Consider the following 13,767-nt stretch of genomic DNA (forward strand, 5'->3'; position numbering starts at 1 on the left):
CAGCACTGCCAATAACATTATTTGATTTGTTTGTTTCATAAACTGTTGAAGGGACTTGCAAGTGCAAATTGCATTCCATATTTATCCACACAACAGCAATAACAACGCTGAGTCTTTGTGGAAATCTTGTGACTATGATGGGGAACTCTATAGATGCAAGTTACTTTTCTCTTTAACAAGAGGCTGTCAGAAACATACTAAAGCTGAAAGGTCCAGAAGGTAGGAGCAGAATTGCCTGGTTGTTCGGCTTTGCATTAAAATGGCAGTTAGCAATATATATTTCATCTGTTAATGGGGATGAAGGATTGAGCTTATTGATCAACCACTCATATTGAACCTTCTTAACACATCACCCTTTTTTGCTGAAGTCAATGAATTGGAAAATCATGCAGAGTATGATTGTGTTTTTTCCTTCAAGCCTTAATTATTCCCCACAGCAATGCATTCCTTACTATAGTGACCTAATAAAGACACTTTCCTAGTCACTGTTTTGGTCTTAACTTTCAACTGATCGCTCCTGGTGACTTAATCCTCAGCCAAGCGAAGCTGTCTTTCCCATTGCTTTCTAACTTAAAAATATATATATATATTTCATTTCTTCTTGGTCTTTTCTGCTTCAGTGTGAATAGCCAAATCCATGACATATCATCCTAGTGAATCTTCACTGTATGTTAATGGCTTTAATGATCTTTCTGTAAATGGAATAACTGTACATAGTCCTTAAATTCTGGCATAATCAATGTTATGTATAAATTCCACAATATTTCTTTATATTTGTTCCCTGCCCACATTTGTAAAACCCAGAATTGTACTTACCTTGTTGATGTCTTCAAAGCCACCAACTTTGCCCTTGACAGGCATTTGTGTTTGAATTCCTAGGCCTTCTTATGGACTTGCATCATTCAGTGTCATTTTTTAAAACCTATACATTATTCCTAGTTACATTCCCCAACAAGTATGATTTTACATTTATGCACATTAAAATGTACCTGCCATTCAATTGTCAATATTGCTAACCTGCTGTGTACTTCATTTGTTTCTTATAGTGGTTGCTGTTTGTCAAAAACCAAGTTTTCTCAGTTTATTTTGCACTGGAGACTCATCCAGACCTCCCCTGTCCAATAGGTGCTTTTTAAAAATATATGATCCTAGGTTGACCATATGCTCACCTAGTATCTGCACAGTTATGATTCCAGTGGCCAATAATATTGGAAAAGTCAGTTCTCAGAATGACAAACTTGGTTTGATAGATTCTAAGTTTTATTTTTGCAGCTTGGTTACTCTGGTCAGTCACTGATTATATTCACACTACTCTGACAATATTCTTTTAACAAAAGAATACAAGTTCATCATATAAAAAAAGAAACAAACCTATGTATATAAGACAACTTAGATCTTAATATAAACAGCAAACATTAAAATTCAAACTCTGTTCCAGCAATATCCTTTACAGACACCCAATTTGTCAAGTAACACTTCAACTGAGAAAGTTTAAAATACTTCCTTTCATTGAATTTCTATACATTAACCAGATGTGATTCTCTCCATTACTGTCTCTCACCCAACATTCACAGACACCAGCTATTTCATTGATTTTTTTTCCGAGCTATGTTTTAAGAAAAACCTTATCTATTTAAACTGCTGAAAAAACATTTTAAGACTTTTAAGATGTCTTTTCCAACTGTAAAAACCTGGATTTCTATAAGCTAACATTCCCTCTGCAGTTTTTTTAAATAAAGGTTATTCATAGAATGTAGGGCAGCAATTATTACCCATCCCTAGTTGCCCTAAGAAGGTGTTAGCAAGCTGCCTTCTTGAAACATTACTGTCCACTTGATGTAGGTACAACCATTATGCTGTTAGAGAGGCAGTTCCAAGATTTAGACCCAGTGACACTGAAGGAATGGCGATATATTTGCACATTAGGATCTTGAATGGAGTTTGTAGGGGAACTTGGAGGTGACGGTGCTCCCATGTAACTGCTTCCCTCATTCTTCTAAATGATAGTGATTGCAGCTTTGGTAGGTGTTGTCTAAGGAGCCTTGGTGAGTTGTTGCAGTGCAGATTGTGAACAGTGCTGCTAATGTCCATCACTAGTGAAGGGAGTGCTGAAACTCATTCTCAACTGAATCCTGGTTGTAGTGCCTTGTCTGTCTTTAATAATAATGCCATAAAAATTTAATTTTTTAAACAATTCTCCTGGGTAGTTTTATCTAGCTTATATCACACGCTTTCTTGGAAATTCACTGTTCACAATGACCTTATGAGCTTTGTTAAAAGCAGAACAGTCCCTTCTCAGATGAAACTAAAATCTAGTTTTCCTTCAGTTTAGAATCCAAGTTCCCAAATAATAACAATATACTACAAATCTATATTATACATTGTATATGTTCCAGAATGGGTTCTAAATATCAAATAGGAATGCAAAACCTGGCTTTTTTTTTCCCTTGCCAAGGAAATGTGTCAAGTTGTACCCTTCTTGTCACCCAGTTCAAATCAAATGTAAACTTTTGTTTCTATTTTGTAATACAATTCTAAATTTTGCTTCTAGTCAATGCTTCAATCTAAGACTTGAACATATAAGCTTGACTGGCATTTCAATGATGTACCCCATTGTTGGAAGTGCTGTCTTTCAGATGATAACAACCTGCTGCCCTGTTTACTTGTTCAGGTGAATGTAAATGACCCCATGGCACTTTCAAAGGACAGCAACGAGTCTAGCTGACCAATATTTAGCCTTAGCCTAACGCCATAAAACATTCACTGGTTATTCTTACATTTTGGATGTGCGACTTACAAAATGGCAATGACTATATTTCTACAAAAAAGTATATCACTGTGTAATGACTTTAGAATGAGGTAGTAGTTATGTACAAGGTATTTTTTTAAAAACACCATACAGGGTATTAAAGAAAAACTTATACATGGATGTCAAACACCTATAGATATCAGCAGGCATCTAGCGTGTTCCAGTAGGAGCACAACACAGGAGGGGAAACAATGAATTTGTATTTATTGTATACTTGTGATGTCATCTGGCTATTCTGAAGTATTTTGCGTGGTCAATTTATTTTATATGTATATAGGGGCCTAAATCTTTGGCCAACATTGGAGCCCTTGTTTCTGATACTGACAAGACAAAAAAAAGCACATTTACCTTCCTCATTTTCATTAGGAAGGGTCACTGGACCCGAAACGTTAACTCTGATTTCTCTCCACAGGTGCAGTCAGTCCTGCTGAGCTTTTACAGTAATTTCTGATTTTGTTAACCTTCCTCAGATTTTTTTGCCAATCTTCTGTTTAAGGATTCTGCAAACCTCTTTAACATAGAAACCTTGGAGACATTATTGAAGGAAATTCACACAGGAGCCACACTGCTTTTCACTGTACCAGCTGCCATGTTCTGGTACGTAACAATTTAAATGACCAGGAATTCTTGTGTTAGCGTGAGTACATGGCTGAATGTGTTGCTGTGTGAAGTGGGTAAAGTGGATGAGGTAAGTGGGTAGGGTGGCAGGTGGGGGTGGTGGTGTCACTATAGAAGGAGATGTTGAGTTAGAGCCAGTCAGATCAGGTCAGGAGGGTCAGGGAAGAGTCAGATGATTGAGGTTGAGAAGATCCAGTGTGAGTGATTTGTTATGATGCAGCTGATATTACTCCTGAACAAATCAGGTTCTGGAATGAAATCTGGCTTTATTTTCTTTAATATGACATGGCAGCAGCCTATCACAGAAACCTTAGCACACGAAACTGCAGATTTACTTTTAACAATAAAACAGAAGTCAATAACACAAAAAAAAATCAAACAAACCAAGCTAGTTGTCTTCAAAGGTTTGACAAATTTCAAAATCACACAATAACAAAATCCGATCCACTGCCCAAAATCATCACTTTAATCAAAATCCAGCAAAATTTTCTTTTCCTATTAAATCTGCAGGTTTGACTTAACTACTTCTCATTTCCTGTCCTGTACGCTGCAAAGCTTTTTCCTTTTCTCACAACAGATATCTTGGATTCTAGATAAATACTCCTCATCTAGAAGTTTCACAGACTATTTTACTGCACTTTAACTGCTCTTAATATCTTCTTCACTAGGAAACTGTATACTTGCTTCTGACCCCAGTCAAGTTTCTTCAAACTTAATTAAGAATAAAACTAGTTCAATCCAGACTCTGTACATCTAATAGCTTAATGTTTTCTCTCTCCCATTGTCCCACAATGTAAACACATTTCCGTTAACACTTCAGGAGTTCTTTCAGCCAGCAGATCCCTGGCACATAATGGTTTAAAATCATGGTTTCACAAAGACTGATATAGTTAATTTGTAAACCCCTTTTCAAAAATAGATCAATGACCGATATTCCACTAATTCGAAGTCCAAATGTTTCAATAACAAAAAAAATTGATTTTTATATGTGTTAATGGGAAGCCTTCAGAAATGAGATAATGGGAGTCCAGAGACAGTATATTCCTGTTAGGGTGAAAGGAAAGGCTGGTAGGTATAGGGAATGCTGGATGACTAAAGAAGTTGAGGGTTTGGTTAAGAAAAAGAAGGAAGCATATGTCAGGTATAGACAGGATAGATCGAGTGAATCCTTAGAAGAGTATAAAGGCAGTAGGAGTATACTTAAGTGGGAAATCAGGGGGGCAAAAAGGGGACATCACATAGCTTTGGCAAATAGAGTTAAGGAAAATCCAAAGGGTTTTTACAAATACATTAAGGACAAAAGGGTAACTAGGGACAGAATAGGGCCCCTCAAAGATCAGCAAAGTGGCCTTTGTGTGGAGCCACAGGAGATGGGGAGATACTAAATGAGTATTTTGCATTCGTAATTACTGTGGAGAAGGACATGGAAGATATAGAATGTAGAGAAATAGATGGTGACATCTTCAAAAATGTCCATATTACAGAGGAGGAAGTGCTGGATGTCTTGAAATACATAAAAGTGGATAAATACCCAGGAACTGATCAGGTGTACCCTAGAACTCTCTGGGAAGGTAGGGAAGTGATTGCTGGGCCTCTTGCTGAGATATTTGTATCATCGGTAGTCACAGGTGAGGTGCCGAAAGATTGGAGGTTGGCTAACGTGGTGCCACTGTTTTAGGAAGGTGATAAGGTCAAGCCAGGAAACTATAGACTAGTGAACCTGATGTCTGTGGTGACAACATTGTTGGAGGGAATCCTGAGGGATGGGATGTACACGTATTTGGAAAAGCAAAGTTTGCAGATGACACCAATATTGAAGAGAATTACCTCAGATTACAACAGGATCTTGACCAGATGGGCCAATGGGCTGAGAAGTGGCAGATGGAGTTTAATTTAGATAAATGTGAGGTGTTGCATTTTGGGAAAGCAAATCTTAGCAGAACCCAGAACTAGAGGGCATAGGTTTAGGGTGAGAGGGGAAAGATATAAAAGAGACGTAAGGGGCAACCTTTTCACAAAGAGGGTGGTACGTGTATGGAATGAGCTGCCAGAGGAAGTGGTGGAGGCTGGTACAATTGCAACATTTAAGAGACATTTGGATTTGTATATGAATGGGAAGGGTTTGGAGGGATATGGGCTGGGTGCTGGCAGGTGGGACTAGATTGTGTTGGGATATCTGGTCGGCATGGACGGGTTGGACTGAAGGGTCTGCTTCCATGCTGTACATCTCTATGACTCTATGAGGTGGGTCTAGATTGGGTTGGGATATCTGGTCGGCTGTACATCTCTATGATTCTCTGATTCATAGCCACACATTTTGCATATTAATCTGGAGGCCAATTCTGTAGTTATGAAAAAGTTAGCTTTTCAGTTAAACATTTCCTGCACAATTAACTCAGAATTGTCATAGGTTTCTGGTCTCGAGGTTTCCAGGAGATCCTAGGGTCTAGGGAATTGCTTATTTGAAGTTTGAGCTTCCTGAGCAATTCCCATGGAGCAATTATATAGGGTCTTCTAAAGGGTCATGTCACATATTGTGAATTGCACTTCCAGTCTCCAACTATTCAGACTGGAAGATCTGGGCCCTGGTGTTTTGTACACAGAAAACATTTTCAGTTTTGTGAACAGTAATGCTGTTTTGTCATTCTTCTATCTGTTATTCAGTCTCTAAGGCCTTGACCTCTGGATGCCGCATCGTAAATTTCTCTATCTCGCTCTCCTCCTTTATGATCTTCCTTCAAATCTGCCGCTTTGTCCAAACTTTTAATCACCTTTCTAAAGAGTTCTTTATGTGACTCAGTGCCACATGTATTGTAACACCACTATGAAGCACTATGGGATGTTTTACGAAGATAAAGGTGCTGTATAATGTAAGATGTCATTAATATGTCCTTTCAGCAAGAAAAGTTTCACAGTGACATTTAAAACATCATGTAGTGTTTTAGAATTGAAGTTAAAGCCTTTGTAGAACTTATTCCTTTGTTAAACAGCTGTACAGTAAAGGCATATTTTATGAGGAGTTTGATCTGATACCTGTAATCTTGACTGATTTACAGCAGCCTCATGATTTGTGATATATTTCATATATTTCTTTCCTTCAAATGTCATGTTTTATTGAAAAGTAGGTTACAGTTATCATTTGATTTATTTTTCTTTTCACTTAAGTGGTGTTTATGTGTTATGGATGGAAAGTGTAATATCCATCTTCATGTCAAGAAATGGTGTCTGTCATGGCTTAATGTCTGTACATACATTGGAGCAAAAGTGAGTATTTTGTCCCATTTTCTTTCCAGTAATAAAGTGAAGGCTAAATATTATACTCCACCACCATCTTTGTTCAGAGTATTTAATTCAACATAGACCAATGATCAAAACTATTTGATTCTGGCTTAGTACAATGTCACATGGTGGAATTGTTCCCCTAGTCACCAGGATAGATGGGTTGGCAATCAAGTGGGTGGCTTTGTCCAGGATTGTGTCAAGCTTCTTGAGCGTTATTGGAGCTGCACTCATCCAGATAAACAGGAAGTATTAAATTGCTATGGACCAGGCCAGATTCCCTCAAAATAGCCTAGACCCAAACCTTTTCTTATTTTAAAGGCAAATGTCAAGAGTCTGTTCCAGATGCAATGTGACTGGTCAAAGTACTCGATATTATGCAAATCACTATTTATTTAAACACTGTAGAAAACAAAATAAAGAGTAATTTACCATTACAACTTAACAGAATAATTGGAAAACTGAACAGATTAATAGATATGGTAACGATTACTGATCAACTGTTTCAATATAGTAACATCCCATCAACATACCCCTTGCCAAAAAAGGAAGATTCGGATGCAGATTCTCACATACAGTTCTCCAATCCAATCCAGGAGGGAGCAAAAAACATCAAGAGAAAGTTCAGAGAGAGTAGCAGCCAGGTGACATTTTTGAATCTTCCAACTCTGTTGAGACACCAATAGTTTATGATGCTACTGAAGAACCAAAATGTAGAAATCCTGATCTATGAGAACTGCCACATCCATTCAGGCTGCTAAACAAATCCCCCAAGGCCTCCCAAGCTGTTTATATTACCCCAGACTGTTTGACATCTCTGCCTTATAACCTCTCTTCAAAAATCCAGGACAAAATAACCTCTTAAAAGCTACAGCATTGTCACAGCATCAGACTCCTGACATTGTGTCTTATGGACAGACATTGGGAAGTTAGCAGGTGAGGTACTAGCCTCAAAATGTTCATGGTCTGACTTGCTCTTGTCGCCACGATTCTAATTGCAATAAATGCTAGGTGTTTGTGAGGTTTAGGCTGGATTCAAAATTCTGTTTTGCTCAGATTGGTCAAAATGCATGAGAGTGGAATTTGAATTTTTTGTGTTTGATTTATCTGCCTGTCCAACCATCAACCAGAATTCTCATGGACAAGACTGAGATCTTAGGTTATTCTGCAGCCTGTTCACATTTGTTACTTGTAAATTGGGTCCTTTTTTTTGGTTAAACAATAACCATAATTTTGGATTTTCACTTCTCTGCATTACTAGGGTAAAGCAATGCAAAATGTTTTTTTTAATTAAAAGTGAATCAGTGATCTCTTTATTCTATCCACCCATCCCATTGGCCAGCAAGGGGATTTCCTCCAATGTAGTAAAATGACAGAGTTTCCACCAACTGCCTGCATACGCGTGCTGACAAGTTGAAACTGGAACATTCTTGAATCAGTTTTTAAAAAAAGTATTGTATGGCTGTTTTAAATCCACTGTGTATAATTGTCAAATACAAAAGAAGGAAAACAATTAATGAATGGGGCAGCACAGTGGTTCAGAGGTTAGCACTGCTACCTTACATTGCCAGGAACCCAGGTTCTACTCCAGCCTTGACAACTGTGTGGAAGTTGCGCATTCTCCCTGTGTCTGTGTAAGTTTCCTTTGGGTGCTCTGGTTTCCTCCTACAGTCCAAAGATGTGCAGGTTAGATGGATTGGGCATGCTAAGTTAACCCAATGTGTAGGCTAGGTGGATTAACCAAATATGAGGTTACAGGGTTTGGGTGGGATGGTCATCAGAGGGTCAGTACAGACTTGATAGGCCAAATGGCCTCTATCTGCACTGTAGGGATCGTATGACTAAAACCATTTTCTTGGGCAGTATGATGGCTCAGTGATTAGCACTGCTGCCTCGCAGTACCAGGGGCCCGGGTTCAATTCTGCCCTCAGGCAACCATCTGTCTGGAGTTGTACATTCTCCCCGTGTCTGTGTGGGTTTCCTCACACAGTCCGAAGATGTGATGGTTAGGTGGATTGACCAAATTAAATTGCCAATAGTGTCTAAGGATGTGTAGGTTGGGTGGATTAGGTCTGGGAAATGCAGAGTTATAGGGTTTGGGTGGGATGTTCTTCAAGGGTTGGTGTCAACTCAACTCAATGGCCTGCTGCCACACTATAGGGATTCTATGACAGTCCTTAATTCTAAAATCTACTCAGAGGGTCGCCTATAGAGAGGTGGAAATTGAAATTGAACGTATGTCTAATGAGTAAATTATAATGTTGGGCATTGGAACAAGCTTGGAAAGCATTAGTTGCTGAGACTGCAGGATTGACAAAGCAATAATTCCAACCCCTGCAGTTAGTGACATTGTTCAAATTAAAACATCTCCCTGGGCTTTTCCACATCTGATGGGTTCTCCTGTCACTTCAATGGACGTGTTCAGCCAAAAGATTAATTGTTCTCCAATGTAGAATACTTCTAAAGCTTTGGAAAATAGTGATAGAATATGAAAATTGGACTCTACCTTTCTTTGAGTGACACCAAGGGAGACAACCATACAATAGTAAGAAAGACATTTGTGTTAATCTTGTGCATCACTCTCCCACAATTTCTCAGCAGGAATATGGATATTTTAAGAGAATAATTCAAATTTTATTCAAATCAACTAATGCTACTTGCAGATTCACAGATGCTGCTGCTGAAAGAAAACAGAGTATGAAGATGTTGCTAAAAAACATCATAGGTGATATGTTTCCATTGTGTGATCTCAGGAGACATGCAGTTTTTTTTTAAATGAAAGAATTATGCTTGTGAAAATAATGAGTGACTTTGCAGTCTGTCAGCTGGACCATAACAGGATTTGAACCTACTGAAACCAAAAAAGAGAAAATGCTGGAAAATCTCAGCAAGTCTGGCAGCATCTGTAAGGAGAGAAAAGAGCTGACGTTTCGGGTCTAACTGACCCTTTGTCAAAGCTGGTTTCAGATTCCAGCATCTGCAGTAATTTACTTTTATTTGAACCCTGAATCTCTACTTCTGTTCACAAAGTTTTGAGAACTGTGATGCTAACTTGAGAAACTCTAGTTTTTACACAGTTTTTAAAAAATGAATGATTTTCAAAAATTATTTGGCAGGAGATATGTTGAAATGTAGTAGAAAATCCCTTGTTTTAGCAAAGTAATTTACATTCCTTAGGACATCACAATGCATTCATGAACAGTTTTATGCTAATTTTATCTGAATTCTTTATAAATGAATGAGCATGTCTGTTACCCTATTCAGAATGAAAATGCAGACAAGTGAATTTCAGCATATTTCCCAATTATGTGTTGGAAATTATTCACCAATTTTCAAAAATGAGTAGATTTTTAAAGCAAATAGTGTGATATTAATCACAAATTGTGTCTGCAGGAAAATTAATCAATGTTTTAAATCAAAGCATTTCTATTTTGAGGCAACTTTACTGGAAATCATTGTGGATTTTTATATATTTGAAAGATGACATTACATTTTTTACAATGACTGGTTTCAGACAGACATTTTGTGCTAAAACCCCTTCTCATTCAGCCCCCAATCAGTTTGTGCTGCAAGTTTCATTTTCCTACCTGCCCACAATAACCTTTGATTCCTGTACCTAACACGGAGCCAACTATTCCCACCTTAAAAATGACCACCCCTCCAATGCCTATAAATGCAGAGTTTCGAAGTCATATAACTCACTGAGAGAGAGAAAAAAAATTGTCATCTAGCTTAAAAGGATGACTCCTAATTATTAAACAGTGTTAAGATTGTTCTGGATCTGATACACTTCAATCAAGTCACCCCTCATCTTTCTAAGCTCCAGTGGGAAACAAGTCCAGACTGTCCAACCTATCCTCATAAGCCAACCCATTCATTCCAGATATCATCTAATAAACACTCTCTGAACTATTTGTAATGCATTTACAACCTTCCTTAACTAAGACCAAATCATGTATTTGAGACATGTCTCACCAGTATCCTGTATAACTGAAGCATAACATCCTTACCTTGGTGTCCAATTCTTCCTATAAGAAAAGGCAGCATTCTGTCTGCCTTGTTGATTACTTGGTTACTGCCAGAGGAAATCTGATCAGGGACAAGAGGGGAGCTAGATCAAGGGAGGACCACAAATTCCAGCTGGAGGTTGGAAAAAGACTTGCTGATTCTCTTGGTCGCCATGAAACAGGTACCTTAGTTCTGATCCTAGCTGGTTTGGACCACTGGGTTAACAACTCCTGCTCTTCCATTCAAATCTCAGCTTAAAATACCCAATAGGTCCTTGATGATATCAGTTCATTTTCTTTTAAATTGCAACAAGGAAGATCAGGAATGGAATAAGTTCCATGTTCTATTTGAACTCACCACCTTCTCAAAAGCAGAGAGGGTTGGGCAATGAATACTGGCCTGGCCAGTGATTCCCACATCCTATAATTGGATACAGAGAAACAGCCTTCCAATTTACGGAAATTAAAAGCCACTCCAAAATGTCAACTTCCCAGCCTGATTTTACCTAACGGTGTTAAAGGACAGAACAAAAATTGAAGAAACGAAGAAAAATTGATAACCACACAAATCTTTTATCTCTCGTGATATTTAAAATTATGAGAGAATCTGGTGAATTGCATTTCCTCTTTAATAATTTAGTTCAGCACTCATTCCTAATAAAATAATGGATAACATCTAATTCTGTTAATACAAGCTGAAAGTGGTCTGTAGTAACAATAATTTGGATGGTGCAGTATGTCAGAAACAGAACAAATAACAAGGTTCTATTCCTCTCCTTGCAATTAGTCTCATATTGACCTGCTAATGACTGGTTTCATTATGAAAGATGATCTATGTTCAAAACAAGTATTGATCCTTTCAATATGTGATTGTGTTTAAGAGAAATATGTTAAAATAATGTTGTACTACAAACTGGTTAGAATTGACAGGGTTGCCAAGGCACAGAGGTGTAAGGGACATTTTGCAAAACCTACAAAATAGCATTATACTTAAAGCAGCAGAGGTGTTACAGCTCAATTTGACTTAAATATTTACCTTCAATTTATTCTAATGATTTAGACTATGACTATGGTAGAATATGGGCCAAAGAAAACACATACTCAATTACTTGATCTATCTGTAAATGATTCAATTCCACCAAGGGTGCAGCCTCATTTAGTTAAGCATAACCCATAAGCCCTGGGCTCACTTGAAATAACTTGTTATTGTGAAGGGCCTTGAACGATTCATCTTCTGTAAAATCATGAAGTGAACAACCAGGGAAGAATTGAGTGGATCGTTTAATATCAAATATTAAATGCTTCTTTAAGGGCTGCTTCCTTTTTTAATTGAGGGTGGTGTTAAGTCTCAATGGCACATCCCTGCTGTATCAGCCATCCCCAAACCATGGACCAAAAAATTGCAAATTTACCGGTCATATATACCTTATAATCTACCCATCCATATAAAATCTAGATTGTACATTAGCATTCATATCTCCATTGTTTAATGTGTCCTCCAAAAGTTCTTAGTTTGTATTTCATTCTCTCATTCCCATTTGGCTGATAATAATCTCCATGTCTACCTGCTCTGTGTAGTCTTTTTATTCTCCAATAATTCATTTTTCAAGTCATCCAACATTGATATTCTCTTCCTTCCTCATTTTCCCTGAAATCTTCTCTTCACATCTCTTAATGGACCATTTCCTGTTACAATGTGCCCTGGCCTGTGTTTGCTTTTTGTAATTATAAACAAGAAATTTATATTCATTCTCAGATCTTCATCATTTGTTACTTTATCTGTCTAAGCTGATCCATTCCATTTGCCTCAAAACCCCCAATTCAAATCTTTGTAGTAAATCAATCTCCCCCACCCAAGCCTCACGTTCCTTGCAAAACACTCCAAATCAAAGCTTTTACATATCACTCCTTGTGTTCTTTATTCAGCTTTAATGTTGATGTTAATTTTCATTCCAAAGTTTCTGCTGACTAGTTCATCAACTATTTGTTCAAATCCTTCTGTGGTTTGTGATTTGCAAATTTAACCGGTTATCATTTCCCCGACTCCCCTCCCCATCTTAACACTTGATTCTGTGCCTCTAATTTAACCATCATCTCTACAGAGGATTGGAAGAGAACTGGTGATGTACAATCCCTTTATTTCATTCTACACCAGTGTTATTTGTCCACCTTTTAAAACATTAATCCACCTGGCCTTAACTTCACTTGTTGTAGTTAATATTGGCAACTGTGTAGGAAAATCATTTCCAATCCTGCTCAGATTTGTAACTTTAAACCAGTGTCTCCTAGTTCTAATTTTGCAGTCAAATTAAATATCTCAATTGCCTCCACATTTTAAGCTGTATTGGCAATTCAACAATTCAGATCATGGCCGAATTCTTCTGATCAGAGTCAAAGCTCCTGTGATACCGATCAGACAGAAAACTGTCCACTTATCTGGAATCGTTTTTTTTTTGGTAAAATACCAAATGCAGGATCCACTCAGTGTAATAATCCACAAAGAGACCTGCAAAAAGAATCGTGGTGGATCCCTTTTTCCAGTACTGGCTGCTGTATTTGGCAAAGTAATTAAAAGTCCTAAAGCTTTTCATTGTATTTGCAACCAGTGGGTGAGTGGGGACCAGTTGGGGGTCTAGTCGTGTGGTCAGTTGTATTGTTAGCCAAGTGTTAGACCAATTTTTAAACAGTCTTAACATCTGACAGCTCAGAGTTGGAGACTTTGTTACAAGGTCCTGAGCAGCAAGTGAATTGCCTACCAGAAAATCAAACTTCCTGCACAATTCCTATATCAATCTGCCTATTGGACTTAGAGTCAGAGGGATACAGCATGGAAACACTCTTCAGTCCAAACAGTCCATGCAGACCATGTTCTCAAATTAAACTCGCCCCACCTGCCTCCGTTTGGCCCATATCCCTCCAAATCTTTCCTAGTCATGCACTTATCTAAATGTCTTTCAAATGTTGTACCTATACCTGCAGGGACTTCTCCAGAGTCTTGACAACCATCTTATATCTAGTCTCCAACGCTGCAGAAACTGGCATTTTTGTACAATG

The sequence above is a fragment of the Chiloscyllium plagiosum genome, unplaced genomic scaffold (genome assembly GCF_004010195.1).
Source record: "Chiloscyllium plagiosum isolate BGI_BamShark_2017 unplaced genomic scaffold, ASM401019v2 scaf_3982, whole genome shotgun sequence".
NCBI lineage: Eukaryota > Metazoa > Chordata > Chondrichthyes > Orectolobiformes > Hemiscylliidae > Chiloscyllium > Chiloscyllium plagiosum.